Here is a 15,357-nt window from a genome sequence, read left to right on the forward strand (position 1 = left end):
CATTAGTGTAACTTCATTGAGTGCGTTCACCCTCTTATGCAAATTTGGTGGTCAAAAACCACATAATCTAACAGAAGGCAGTGTTACCACCCTCCATGTCAACAGGGCTAATAGTAGCAAAGGTTCATTGACATCATTTTGAACTTGGATGGTGTTGATTGATGATGATGTTTATCTTGACACGCATCACCAACAGCACTACATGATCGATTCCTGCACGCCCTGAATAAATCGATACATCCTGATTGAAAATGCTCTCGCTTGTTGTTCTACAGGTACATCGATTTACAGCAAGGTAAATCATTTCGCCTATAAATAAATCATAACATATATTCCGACATTGTCAATTTAGTTTTCTCCGCCTACATCATTGCATATCAATTTCTGCACACACATACATCAATATATCTTGTTGTTCTACAGGTTTTGGGCTGGGCAGGTCATGCTGCCTACACATAGCATTTTTCTGCATTTCATGTGAAACTAATCATTCATATCTCCTGACTCGAGGCCTGATAATTGTTAATACAATGCCTGATATATCAGAACACCGTGAAAGTAACTCATTTTAATACGCCAGAACAGGTCGAGATTTCTAATTAGAGTAACAAAACTGGCATTTATCAACGACTTTAAGAGTTCATTTTTAAAACACAGACATAGGAACATATACGCCCTCTTGTTAGTGTTTCGGTCAAAAATACTTACTTAGTTCATTTCTTTTAGTCCTAACTGACATGGCACTGTGACCATGAGTTAAAGACGGGGGCTCGTGGGTCCTCCTGGGCATGTTGTTCACAGGAAACCCAGACTTAAACCGCGGGATCTCACTCCACGGCCAAGACCATTAGTCAAAACATCAGCACACTTGGAAATGATTTGGCATGCAAACCTTGGACTCTGCTGGTGCAAAACATATACTTAGGCCGCAGCAAGTGAATCGTATGGATGATATCTGTAACAACCTTAAAATCGTCTGCGAGATGACATGATGGTAAGACAAGATGGGTAAAAGATGTATAATCTTCCAAAATAGAAGCCATAAACGTTGTATTAAGGATCAAGCAAAACATGGTATTACAGCGTGCAGCCAACAAATGTTTAACTCCTGTATTTAATTAAGAATTGCACAAAGTTATACTGTTGTGGTAGCCTAGTATCACTTCCGAAGTTGACACCTGTGCTACAATACCATCGTTGCTTCTAGAACTCTACCCAAAGCTATCATATTAGTGACGTCACATCTACAATTACGAATTAGATTCACTTCTGCGACTACACTAAATGACTTAAAATGTACTTCACACTTCTACGAGTACATGTACACTCAAGCCTGCCACAGGGTATATTTTCGTACTATGGGTTGTTGTTTTTTTCCTGACACTGGAGGGACCAACCTTTCTCAGTCCTTTTTTTTAGAAATCGAGCAAAGCTCAAGGCGCTCAGTGATATCATCCATAAAATTTCCATGCTTTGGCCGCCCGCCTTACTCTAGTTGGGTGTTGACGTCAGCAGCCACGGTGAAGACTTACAGTTCACTACGCGCATATGTAGGCATCTATTCGTCATTCTGAGGCGGAGCCTTCTCGACGTAGGCCGCATTTGAAGCGTGTCCCGTACTTGACTGCCAATTTGACTTGGGCAAGTCGAAGAGGGCGGCTTGAATTGGACGACCTGAATCTTGAGTTCTAGGTTCAGACGGTTAGGGGACGATGCTTTAACATCTTTTCCTGCGATCTTCATGGTGTGCGAGGTGGACGCCAAAGGTAGGGGGTAAGCGTATCCAATCTTTTACTCGAAACGTGCTATTTTGAAAGATTTGTTGCAAGCAACTGTTCTACATTGCGCTACGCTTTTCTGTATCTTCGCATGTTTTATTGCATTGTAGTATTTTCTACAAGGACTTTGATACCAATTACACCGCATATGGCGGTATAGCTTCAACTGAACCGTATAGGCTTTGAATGAAATAAAAGGTGTTCAACTATTCAATGGCGCCAACATAATCTCAACCGTCTGAAAGAGCTCTTAGGCCTTGGCTCGGGCCTTGTAAACGCCAGCCTTGGCCCGTGCGGATTCTTTACTTTCTCCAACAGCGTGGACAAAGGAAGGCAGACTTTGTTTACTCGCGAACCCCATGAGAGTCCCGTGATGCGGCAGCTGCTAACTGGCTAGCCAAGCACACGTTTGTACGAAAAGGGCCTCTGACATGGACACGTTAGCCAAACGGCCAGAGAACTCCTTCCTCTTTTAGATCAAAACAAACAAAAAATGTAACGCTAGTTCACCTTTATCAACTGGGTAACCTTTATCCGTTGTTTTTCAAAACTTGGTAGTTAGGCATATCTCGTCGACGGGTAGTAGTGGACTCGAACTGAAATATTTTGAATATATTTCAATTTGAAACCACATACCGTCCGTTGATTAGCCTGGTTACCAAACCCCAGCCCGATCTCAAGTATCTATCAAGTAGATATTTTTGAGGTTTGGGTATGGTATCCAGGCTATCCGTTGATATGATATCTCTGTTAAAGATGAGTACCCTGTTTTCAAAACCAACGGATAAAGTTCCCTCGGATAAAGGTGAACTGGCGTTACCTGTATAAACCAGGAGCGTGCCAAAAACGATAACAGAAACCGTGCCTCAAACACGTGCCGAGACATCTGATTTTTGTCCAAAATATTATCATCCAGGAGATGTGCACTGCTTTTTATGCCTGCATTGGTAGGCTTTCAGTGATTATATAGCGCTATGTGGGTTGCAAGTTCTTGTAATTTGAAATCTCCCAGCGGTTTTATGACCTACATTATAGATTCTAGCAACGCTTGTTCAAAGTTAATGTGCTGTCCTGGTGACCGTTAAATGGCGAAGAGAGGAGATATTTACGTGTCCCATATACATCGTGAATAGTGATCATTGTTTACATTTCGTGTTAGTTGGCAATTGCACCGGAAAGACGGAATGTATGACCGGAAAGTGATACTGCTCACATTTTGTGTTCGATAGACTTTCTTTTTAAAACGTTTGCATAAAATAGGTTACCGTAGTTATCATAAATTTTACTAGTTAGTATACAAGTGTTTTCTATACTGTTTGTATCTCGATTGAAATTTCAAGAAAAGATTCAGTTGAAATTTAACATTTCAAAAAACTTTGTTAATCAATGATCTATGGCCAAATGCCTTTGCAAACATATGCATCTAATTACACGAAACCCCATAAATATATAAAGTGTCTAGTGCAAAGCGTGAAGTCGTCCTGTATGTATTTAATTCGTTATGCAATCTGTCAAACCTCTTGTCTCTCGGCGGCCACAATCTCTGTAGTAGGACGACATGTGACGTGGGTTGACTCTCCTGACCAGCATATAATTCTTACAAGGCGATTCTATGTAGGATGTTATGGCTGTACTTAAGTGTGGCATAAAAGTTTATAGCCCTCTTCTAGTGCAGTTTTATGTATCCTCGAGGCAATTTTATGTAATGCAGTCCTGGTGAGTGCTGTAGACAAGTGTCATGAGAAAAACCAGCGTTTCAGCGCTTCTGCAACACTGCATAGCGTCCCTCATTAGTGCTCTTTACTAGAATCCGTGGCTGAGGCCTGTACTTAGAGTTCTTGACGTCAATTTCCCCATTCGACTCATATGAGAATGACTGCCTAGATTCATCAATGACGTCTCTTGGATGGGACGTTAAGTTGAGACCCTGTGTTTTAGAGTATATATGGAATACATGCACAAACAAACAAACGTTAATTGGCGTTTAACGTTTTCGTCAACTAGATTAAAAACTTTTGTTCATCTCGTACTTGATTAGTAAATGGGTTGTGGCTTCAGAACTCTAGAATCAACGATTGGTTCAATTCACGTTTACTGCCACAAACTGGCTTTATAGCAGATATCGTTTGAGTCAAAACTCTATTACAAGCTGTGATTTTGTGCGTAGTATGTTTATTGGGGTCGTTGAAACGGGTGCATTTCTGCTGCGGCGATATAAAGAGATTTGAAGTGATGGATAAAACTTTAATATCATACTTTCCCTGAGTTGTTTTGAACTTGCCCTCTCCAATTTAAAAGTACTCGGCAGTAATTCCCAGGAAGTTGACCGGATTACCCCTGCCTGACATTAGCTATAACACTGGGGATTAGGGAACGGTTCGGAGTAGCGTGCTTCACCTTTGAACCTACAGATTTATCACTCAATGCGAGCTTTCATTTGGGGTGACGGCCTTGATTTCCTCATTACTGCTTCTGTGTGATAAAGCGGGGTTTGTTAGGAGACCGGGGAGCCCTACAATGGCATGTAAACTAGACTTATCGGCGCAGAGGGACCCTCTTAAGTGGGCGTTCACGTCAGAAGCGGTGTAGGAGTACGATTAAGGTAGTAAGTTCATGTTAAAGATACAAGATAACCGGTTCTTCGAATGGGTTAATGGAATTTTCAAAGCAATGTCAAGGACAATCCAGTTAAATCTAGCGTTTCTGGAAACCTCGTAAAGAAAGTTCTGGATTCATTGACAGCGATTGTGGTTTTGCAGTTGAACAGTTGTAAATGAATTGCCATATGTATCATATGTGGTTAGCCCTTAACCTACCAAAATTATTAGGCTTTAATCATCCCCCCTCCTCGCCCCCAACTTTTGTCGGTACATCAGCAAATAATCCAGTTTCTGTATCTTTGTGTATTGTAGAGTAGGCATTAACAGATAAAAACGTGACATGCGTTTGGGCCTCCTACCAACTTTCATTGGAACATTAGGGACATGCTTTTTGCATACTTTGAAACAGAGTAACTCAACAGTGAATGGATGGATTTCTTTCTTCATTTTTCGTTCCGATTCCTTTTAATTTTTCGTTTAATCCGTACACTCCCCATTTTCATTAAGTAACACTATCCCTCTAGTTGTAAAAGATAAGTGGCATATGGCTACCCACATTGCCCATCTGCCGTGCGGTTGGAGCACTTGCCAAAATATAATTTGCTTTCGACATATAGCTAACAGCGATTGGTCCACATCGATTTTGAAGGTAGAATGTAACCTACTGATGATTCGTGCTTTCGTGAGAACTTTAACAAAATGACGGGGCATGATTTATGCTACTTGTACAAACAAATGCACATACATGTATAATGATTCTAAGCTGGCAGGGCGTTGTCCGACATTTCCGAACATGACGAATGCTTGTCAGCTTGAGTCCGTCGGCCCCGAGAGGGAAGTTTGCGTGTCTCTGTTATCTCTCCGCTGGAATGCAAATGTTAGGTAAATGTCAGGGCTAAGTTTACATTCTGGCTTAGAGGAATCCAAGGGGACAAGTTCAGTAGGGGAGGTTTTCGGCGTGGCCAGCTTGGTGACAGGCGTTCAGGCAATCCTTTCAGGTAATCGTGAGTAACAGGATATCTATTTACGCTTGAATCATCTTATACGTACTTGTAACATTATCAATGTAACATTAGCACTTTGTCAATTTTCAGTTTTCAGGTCTTCCTCTTTATGTGGTAAGTCAAATCGACCTTATGGCATTGCATCTCAATATTTTTGGAACTAATTATAATGTAATTGCATATGAAATTGCATGGAGGTTTGTTTCCATCCAGATAAAGTGGATATATTTATACCACTAGAAAATAAGACGGGTCATGGTTTAGGTTGTTATTTGCTCTTTGTATGAGCGTGACTACAAATGTCAATAACAATATAGCTTTGCTGTGCATGCTATTGTTAGTGCTGATACTATAATGCAACGTGAAGTATCTTTAAGCTATTTTTTCGGAAACAAATTGATGTATGAATGATATAAGTATAAATATTGTTGTATTTCCGCATGGATCATGGCTTGGGTTGTTTTGTGCTCTTTGTAAATATGTGGCTGCAAATGTCAATGACATTATAGTTTTGCTCTGCATAATATTGTTAGTGTTAACGCTATACTCCAACATCACGTAAAGTCTCATTGGAGATCGAGATAAACAAATCAAGTATCTTTAAACTACCTTTCTCTAAAAAAAAATTGATGAATGTTAGTAGAAAGATTGTTATACTTCCTCGCTGTTGTGTCACAGGGAGTCACTCTCTTTCCCGGTTGAAATGTTTATCCTAAATCATCGTCAGTGCACACAAAAAAGTGAACAATGAAATTTGAGGGTCTATGAATCTACATTCCATATTCGTATTCCCGGAAGTGGTTAGACCTTTGACATTAAAATGATCCTCGTGTGGCCGATTTAGAAAACGGATCTCCGGGTATATGATAAGATTTTTGTGGGTAGAGGAAGTAAGGGAATAGCCTATCAACAATGTCGTAAGGAAATAGGAAATGGTATGATATAAAGATATTACATGAATCACTTGGTATCCGCAATCACTGTATTGCGCCGTAAAACAATATAAACTGAAATAAAATTCTCAAAAAATGAGATACTAATACGATGAAATAAGATAAAATAAAATACACGTTTAATTGAATCTAAAGGCTTTTTGAATATAAATCATTTGTTGTTTTTGCCGAGTCTGCATCAACATACAATAGCCATAGCCCGATATCCTCCATGATATAGTCATTACCTACAGTTAAAAATAAGATAGCTAAAGATGTAAACACGAGTATGCTAAGCCTAACACGTAAGGATCCATATGTAAATCCACAGCGTTTTTTATAGTACAAAAATGTTTCACTGGGAAGATTCGCTGATTGGATTGGGAGAGAAAACAAATTTTCCCAGATGTTCCCGACATTGCGTTGGTTGTATTTTCACCATCAGTTCCATGCCAATAATATCAGATAGGCTAGCACTAGTAGCCGTTAGTGTTAAAATCCAGTCGCAGTCGCCATTACAGCGACGATATTGCAATTTTGAGGGACAGGCTTCCAGGAAAGTTATTGGCATAGGTACCAGGATTGCAAACGTCTATGGACCCGATCCGAACTAGCTGTATCTAATCAACACTGCCGCAGCACTTTGCCAGCGGGGCGCCAGGAGTTACATTCATACAGCCGGTGGTATTAAAGGTTTTCCCAGGGTGCTGCCTATGAAACAAATGTCATGAGGCGCCCATGCTTTGTACATTACAGATTAGCTACACCTTGTCGAAAACTGCAAGCTGTAGTTCATTCTGAGCTGTTCATGTCTACAGCATTGACATACGGGTCCCAAGTGCTGTTCATTTGTGACATGGAAGCTCACCAAGGTTTTAGTCTCTGATTTTTTTCAGTCACATTTTTTTTCATAAACAATATGTAAATCATTCCAGTTCTACTCAAATCGTAGATATAAAACAAGAGTAGAAATACACAATTTCAGCATACATACATCCATAAATACAAATTGGGCAACCAGAAAGTAAATCTAGAAAAGTCAAGTTGGTGATGTATCAATTAAGAGACCTGTGCAGTGAAAAAAAATATGGTCTATATCGAAGATATTACAGTTTTGTATACGTGAAAGTGACAGTGAGATATGTTCATCGGTCAGTCCCTTTGATGATACATTATCTGTTTACATACCAACTGCACTTTGTGAAAGTATTCATACTGCAACATAGTCCAATACTGAGGGTCCAATACAACAATGATTATGTGAGGTACTGTTATCTTCAAACGCGAAGACGACGAAAATGGCGTAGATGGATGTGGTCTACCAGTTGCTAATTTTCCTTCTATCGTGTTTATTTGTCGTGATCTATTGTAGTTTCTGAGAACAGGACTTAATTAAAAGTGGATAAAATATATATAGGTCAGCGAAATAGATAAGAAATTCAACAGATCATTCACGAACTGCACAAAGAACAATCTTTAACCAAGCCTTCAAAATCTACGTTTTTAAAGCATGTTTTTATGTATACTTAGCAAATGCTTAAGGGGGCTTAAAAATGAAATTTCGTATGTGATATTGCGATGGATTAGGAAATGTCATCATGCGTAGAGGAAAAATTCAACTTGTTTGTGTCATGTCAAACAGATGGTTCCCTTACAGTAGCGTGGCGGTGGTGACAGAGTAAAAACATCCTGTGTATGCGCGATCTCTATTTATTGGTTAGATAAAGTGAGATTTAGCGCTCTTCCTGTTTACAGACTCGTCCATTTGGCATGTACAACACGAATCAGCAGGCATGAGGCATGTGCCTCGGACCGTAAACTCGATGCGTCTTCCTGATTAGTACACAGTTGCCCATCCCGAACATGAACCCCCTCATTACATAGCCTTTACCACAGTAATCTCTGGGACGCTTTTTACAACCCAGAAAGCGTATTATTAACTTAACGGTGTGAATCCTTGAAACTTTTCAAGACTCGATGGCGATTTTGTGATAATCAATTTTGCCGCCTGACATTGCAACCTTGAATTACCAGGATGGGTTATGTCCACGCCATAGCAGCATCTGAGGTACACGTCAGGGCTGACCTTTAGCCCAGGAGGTCACAGTAGATCTCTGGTTGTAGCCCTGCAAATGGCAGCGTATCTGGGAGACGCGAGTATACGCTTCAGATAATGGGCAATCATAAGCCCTGTAGATGCACTTCGTCGCGTCTGTATTGGCTGGGGATATTACACTGCTCGCAGATTGTGAGTCAACATTAACATGGTGAAAAATGTCCAGATTCAGCCAGAAAATGCATAAAATTTAGAAACGACGTAGAGAAAATGCACACCCCATACGTCGGAACATTCTGGCAAGATACCCAGCTATCAAATATTGGTATACATATCTTATCAGTTTTATCACACATGTTAACGAAACTATCATTTAGCATGGTCACATATAACACACAGCAAAACCCTGTGTACTGCACTTAAGAATCTCGTAAGCATCCCGACCGTAACCAGATTTCAGGCTAGTGATGATAAATGTAATGTTGAAATCAGAAGCCGTGGGGAGGTTATGTTGAGTAAACGTTATTCTATTAAGTATGCCAAGGGCCATTATCTCATTCCTCTGTTATTTCCGTGTCATTTGTGCGTAGAAACTTTGAATGCAGCCATGTTATCAGCCTAGAAGTCCTGGCGCCTGTCCGTCTCTCTATCAGATTACCCATCGTTACTCTTTTATTTGTGTGAATCATCGATGCGAAGATCTGAGACTGGAACAATGGGAGAGACCAAAATAGCCTGCCAGGTCACCGACAATACAGGCTTTTTCCCAGAACCTGTAACCATAGATTGATACAAAGTGAAAGAGCGGAGAAATTCATGAAATTTATATCGGCAGAAGGTCATAGATTAAATATCCAGCACAGATTGGTCATAAAGGGTTAACGTCTAAAGCGAGTGGGTATATTTTTGGGTATGAAGCGAAAATGTGAACTCGTTAAAAGTTTCTTCTTCTGTGAGCACCATTGATTTTTCATTGACATGGGCCGTAGACAAGATATTCGCCACCTGCCACCAAAGAAATCAGTTTTGATTTGATTATTTTTCAATGAAAAATTCTCCGTCGGTTAGTTGACATATGTCTTCCTTTATTTATCTCATTACACATTCTCTCTGCCGAATCAGGTACACCATCAGCATTGGTTTGGGTATGGACACGCGGGATACCTTTTCTCTGTAAGAGAATGTGTTGTTATTTATTATTCTTATTTATTATTTATTTTGTATTCAATTACGATTCGTACCTCTTATATTCCTTTCAAACCATCAATTGAACAATCTAAGTGGATAAGTATATATGATATGGCCATACCTGTGTGAAGTATGTGTTATTGGTTCAAATGTCTTCAACTTCATGTTGATCTTCAAGCTAGATTCTCCCCTCTTACATTCCTTGGCCAATCCTCTTATTCTAACACTCAGAATGAGTTATCATATCGTTTGAAGTCCATGCCAGGAAACCGTTAACCTAGAAGTCGTACCGTTTGTAATTCAAAACCACTCTGGTAAAGATGATTGACGTCACTACCACATCCGGGGATTCCAGGCAGCAGTTTGGCTGAAAGTAAAACAGGTAATCATGCAATATAAGGCAATAACCACCGAATGGACTTTAACCGGTTTGCCCTTGGAAAAATGGGTCAACTGTGATCAAACATGACTTGAAGTGTAGCTTTACATAAATCATTTCCTAAGAAGATCAACTTTACGTCCTTGCAATCCGTTGAGGGTGGTGCATGCAGCCGCAATCCTTTGCTACTGACTTCAAGGCCTACTTTCGTTTGAGGAACAACATGAGAAAAAAAAGGAAATTGCTGTTGTCTTTACCTTTTTCATCCAAAGGTTTAATCCATTTTTGTCCAGGAGGGTTTGTGATTATAAAGGCAAAGACACCAATGTAATTTTAGTGCAATTCCACAGAATAAAACCGGAACTTATTCATAGCAATATTGCCGACAAATCGTTACAAAAATTGCTAAGCAAACGCGCTTTTTATTCAGTAGATGCCAGCGTATCTAGGTCTGCAATGACTCATGTGGTAACATGCAATTCATTCTCGTAAAAGGGGGTTAAAATACACCGTATTTGAGGGCAATCGTGCCCCCACCATGATTGCAGAAATTGACACTTGCTGGAGCATCTTATATTGGTGTCAGCAAATTGCTTCCACTCTTTACGCCACCTGGGTATTGTTTTCTCTGTGGGAATGTACCTGCTATTTACAGAGCCTATGGAGATGAATAGGAGGCGGTTCATGTTGACCTTGTCCACCACTTACAAACGATGTAGATCCCGGCCGCTATCTTTTTTTCATACGTCATACATGGAAAAAAACACATTTAAAGAACAAGAAAATTGACAACATGTTTTAGAAAATAATGGTAGTCTCGTCGCATTTTGATGCTGTAAACACAGCTGGTTGTTATTCACTGCGCCTTGGGCCCGGATTGGAAGGCAGATGCTATCCTTCTTTCATTGCCTCATACCTACCCACTTTAAGTCAGGTGCCCATTTTTATGGGTGGGGTGAGTAAAGTCGTGTAAAGTGGCTTTCCCAAGGGCACAAAGTGCAGCCAGTAATCAAACCCATAACCTCCCTGCCTCGTGTCCGGCTGGCATAGCCACTCTAACACTCGACATTAGAAATCTTCTAACACTAACAGTTTCATATCAAAAGTGCTGTAAAATATCTATGATATGGGCAGCATGGGGCGATATTATTCTCATAGTTCTGCCACATCATAATTCTTTGTCTTTGTATTTTGTTAATGTTGTTTTCTCACCGTATCCTGTGTGAAAGAGTCGCCTTTGCATTCTATCGTTACTCCAATATAGGAAGAAAAATTTTTATAGATGCACGCGACAGTGTAAAATACAGTGCAAAATATATTTCTAGAGCAAAGATTGAAATACGATGGCTCTTTCTCTTCCCTTGGAAGTGACCGAATCAACAAGCTGATTATTCTGTCACTTTTAAATGGGAAGGACGCGGTCACAAGCCCAGGCTATAGTCCAATCATGAAACCGTATGGTGAAAGTCCAATCAATCTTATGAGCTCAGTCAACGATAAAGAAAGAGGCACTTCACCTCCATTAACGTCCTTTTATACGGTGCGTGGTGGTCCTGATTCTGCATGGGATTTGGATAAGGCTGTTGGAGAAGAATGTGTTACGGAGGACTGCATACAAGTGTGAGTCAGTGTGGCATTGTCGTGTAGGTTCTCTGTTGAGCTAAGACGGCCCAGGCACGCTCGATTTGTGTCCGAGTTCGGGCGCGTGTTCCCTTGTCCAGCCGAATTCGAACGCGTGTTCTATGATGTTCCATTACGTAATTCGAACCGAACGCGCGTTCGAACCTGTAGTTATTTGCGACTTTTCAACGTAAACAGGCACCGTAAGGACCCTTTATCCTTGGTCGGTGTCTGTGCGGTCAAGTTATGACATTTACGGCTTAAGTCCCAGCTCAAAATAAGAGTACTGATCTTTTTTGTATTCAAGATTTACCTATTATCCCTTTCTTATCAAAGTTGTCCGCGGCTATTTTGTTTAATCATTTTATGTTTTTGACTATGGTGCATTTTCAACGAAAAATTGAAAAAAAAATGGTCGTTTCTGATGTTTTCGGCCCCAAAAAACAATATAATCCTAATTTAAAACAAAATAGCCGCGGATGAAAATGATGAGTTTAAGGTTGGCTTTCATCCTTTAGAATATCATAATTCAAAGTCTTGTTTCCAGCTGGGACTAGACTCATGAAATAAACAACACTTTTTTTTAACCAAAATGTTTATTTCTAACCCAAAATCCGGCATGTACAAAAAAATCACAAGTATTCAATGTGTTTAAAGTAGTACTAAAACTGTGTGAAGTTTCATCGTAGTGCGACCGAGCAATCAAAAGTTACGATCGATGTATAGAATACTACTTTATTCCAGGCCATGGGCCGTCTTAAGCCAACAGAGTTCTTAAGATATTTTATGTCAACTACGATTGGTACCAATGGACATTATCCATAATGGGGGTATGCGGTACCGTGCGTAGTATGTGCCAATAGAATCTAAAGTAAGTTTCCCATATAATCTCTCATCATTAGTCAATCCTTAAGCCTTGACCAACGTTCTACCAAATATTGTTGTCCAATCCCAGAGAACACCTCCGCACCTTTGACCACATTGTATATCACACAAACCCATTTCCAATTATGTATTTTAACATCCCTAATTGAAAAAAGCCGAACCTATGTATTGGAGCAGTTCTAGAACCCGCTATATATTGGTATTAGACGTCCTGTCACTAAATTTACTCTTTTACGACGTTTCTGTTTGTATGCCTGTACTTGGCATAACTGTACAAGTAAATTCCCATTTAAGTTTACAAGAAAGGCTACAATTGATTAATGATTATTTTGCAATTCCGCGCAGATTGACAGCCTCGATAGTCAGCTGAATCTAGGACAATATGTGGATCTCTAATCGCGTATTCTGTACTTAAAGATACAGCAGTACAGGAGCAACCAGAGGAAATGCGTTAATCACATTGAAAAGACCTGATTGGCTGGCTGGATGATCTAATCAAGATGGCCAGTATCATCTTGAAACGTATGGTAAGGACATTGTTCATCTCCGCCACTAATTGGTAATCCCATGTCTTCCTTCATTACCGGGAAGGTAATAAGTACGTCTCTACTAGTACCAATGAGATTTGGAATGGATCTAATTTTGATCTCGGTTTGAGACAATACGTCATAGAAAACAAAGTAATTCAGCAACGTCCGTAATTGAAACAATCTTAGGGGCCATTCAAAGTTATATTTGGCATGCCGAGTTGAAAGTATAGATGTATCATTATAGATCAATAGTATATACATATATATATGTGTGTGTGTGTGTGTGTGTGTGTGTGTGTGTGTGTGTGTGTGTGTGTGTGTGTGTGTGTGTGTGTGTGTGTGTGTGTGTGTGTGTGTGTGTGTGTGTGTGTGTGTGTGTGTGTGTGTGTGTGTGTGTGTGTGTGTGTGTGTGTGTGTGTGTGTGTGTGTGTGTGTGTGTGTATTTTATTGTTGGTAGTTCAGAATGCGCTTTTAACTTTCAACAAGACTCTGTCGCTGGAGGTTACCCTCCAGTCATAGAGCAACTAGTCTCTGAATTTGGTCACAACCTGCACTGTACATACAATACAAGCGACACCACGAAATTTGTAACATATGAAAGCTATGTGCTAAAGGAGGTGGAAAATGGAAAACGTTGTATGAAGCCCTCTTCATTTCAGCAAACTGTTTTAACACAGCTGGTTGCTTTCTTTCGTGGATAACTGATAATTTTCGTCTCCCTCTGCTTCCAAAAAAGAAGTCAAACCCAACCTGTTTAGAAATAGCCAACACTAGTATTAGATTAGAATATTATTTATGGCTGTCCATTGTCACTATGTGTATACCATGTACATGTACTTGCAATTAGCCCTCGGGCACGAACTTGCAAATAAACTTCCATTAAAGCATTTATAATTGGATCCACTATAACCAATGATAAATGAATCATAATTGATATTTTGGTAATCAACGATAATGGTATCTACAAACAGCAAAACAGACATGTAACGTTCATCCGTTCATTCACTGTACGCCGTGGGTGCCATATCTCTGATGGCTTGTTAAGTTTAAGGTCGATTCTTGGAAAAGACTGCTGCTTTATAATAACATTCTCTGAAACGTGGGAGTCAAAAGGTCCTTATCTAAATGCACTTTATTCCCACGTAGGATTATTGACTTTCAAAACTTCCTTGCCAATGCAGACTGCTATAAATGCCAATTATCGTGCCAATGCGTCAGACAGGTGCGTCAATGGTACTTGCACATGGCGCCGGTGTCATCACAAAAGAACTATACTTACATCTCTAATCATTACCTGCATGTATGCAGGTATGGTTTTGATGCTGGTGGAAACTTTTCGGTAGCCAGGGATGTAGGGCGCTGTATCTCGTGAAAGGATGGTGCGAGCACGACGATTTTTGGTACGTATGTTGGGGGTGGTAGCCTGACACTCAGGTGTGATTTTGGGCCTCCTGGCGCTTGACCTTGACATTGAAGGTGGCATTTTTGGTGTTTTGGGGGCACTTTTGGCGCTGTGTGTCCGGAACGATACGCGCGATTGCGACGATTTTTGGTGCATGGGTGGGGGGTTGTTGCCTGTTGCCTAGGATTGACTTTGGGCCTTGTCGCGTTTGAACTTGACCCGGCAGGTCGAATTTTGTGTCCGGGAGGGGTGTTTCCGGAGTTATATCTTCTGAACGGCTGGTGCTGGCGCGATGATATTTGGCACATGTGTCGGCGGTGGCTGAATAATGCTCAATTTTGATTTTGGCGCCCTTGGTGCTTGAACTTGACATTTTAGGTTACCTTTTGTGCGGGCACGGGGCGTGCGCTGTATCTCCGGAACGCAAGGTGCCATTGTGTTGCCATTTGGTACGTGAGTTGTTTGTGGTGTCCTGGTGGTCAGGTTTGATTTTGGGCCTCCTAGTGCTTGAACTTGATACTGTATAGGCTGACCCTGTTTTTGTGTGGTTGGGGCATCCTCCCAATATCTGCTTGGTTTTAAAAACAGATTATGGTTGGGTGTAGAACCATCATCTGGCCTGGGCCACCTTCAATGTATCAGGTTACTTAGTGGCACTGACAGTTTGCCAGATGACGGGAGTGTACAAGATTATATATCTGTTGGTCAGGTATAATTGGAGTTTGCTTATTACTCTTTGTGGTGTTTCTAGAGCTGTATAGTACTGAGTTTTAAGTTTCGGTACAAGTTCCTTTACCCTGTTGGCAATCATGGTTGAACTTGAACTTAAACAGAAGAAGATGCAATTTTCTAATGTGGAGGAGAACTGTATAGAGTGTGGGCATAAGAGAAAGGTATGTGTATGATTACCCGCATGTATGCAGGTATGGCTTTGATGCTGGTGGTAACTTTTCGGTAGCCGGAGATGTAGGGCGCTGTATCTC

General features: G+C 40.6%; 1 protein-coding gene across 2 annotated transcripts in view; it reads left to right on the plus strand.

Annotated features, from left to right (window-relative positions):
• Positions 1-1,505: 1,505 nt before the first annotated feature.
• LOC118411329 (neuropeptide FF receptor 2-like) overlaps positions 1,506-15,357 on the plus strand; it is a 28,895-nt gene continuing 15,043 nt past the window's right edge. Inside the window, exon 1 of one of the 2 annotated variants that reach the window (XM_035813542.1) lies at positions 1,506-1,773. The gene's annotated coding sequence lies outside the window, so the exon portion shown is untranslated. The remainder of the gene's footprint in view (positions 1,774-15,357) is intronic. The other variant, XM_035813543.1, reaches the window with a different exon arrangement.

This window comes from Branchiostoma floridae, chromosome 3 (genome assembly GCF_000003815.2).
Source record: "Branchiostoma floridae strain S238N-H82 chromosome 3, Bfl_VNyyK, whole genome shotgun sequence".
NCBI lineage: Eukaryota > Metazoa > Chordata > Leptocardii > Amphioxiformes > Branchiostomatidae > Branchiostoma > Branchiostoma floridae.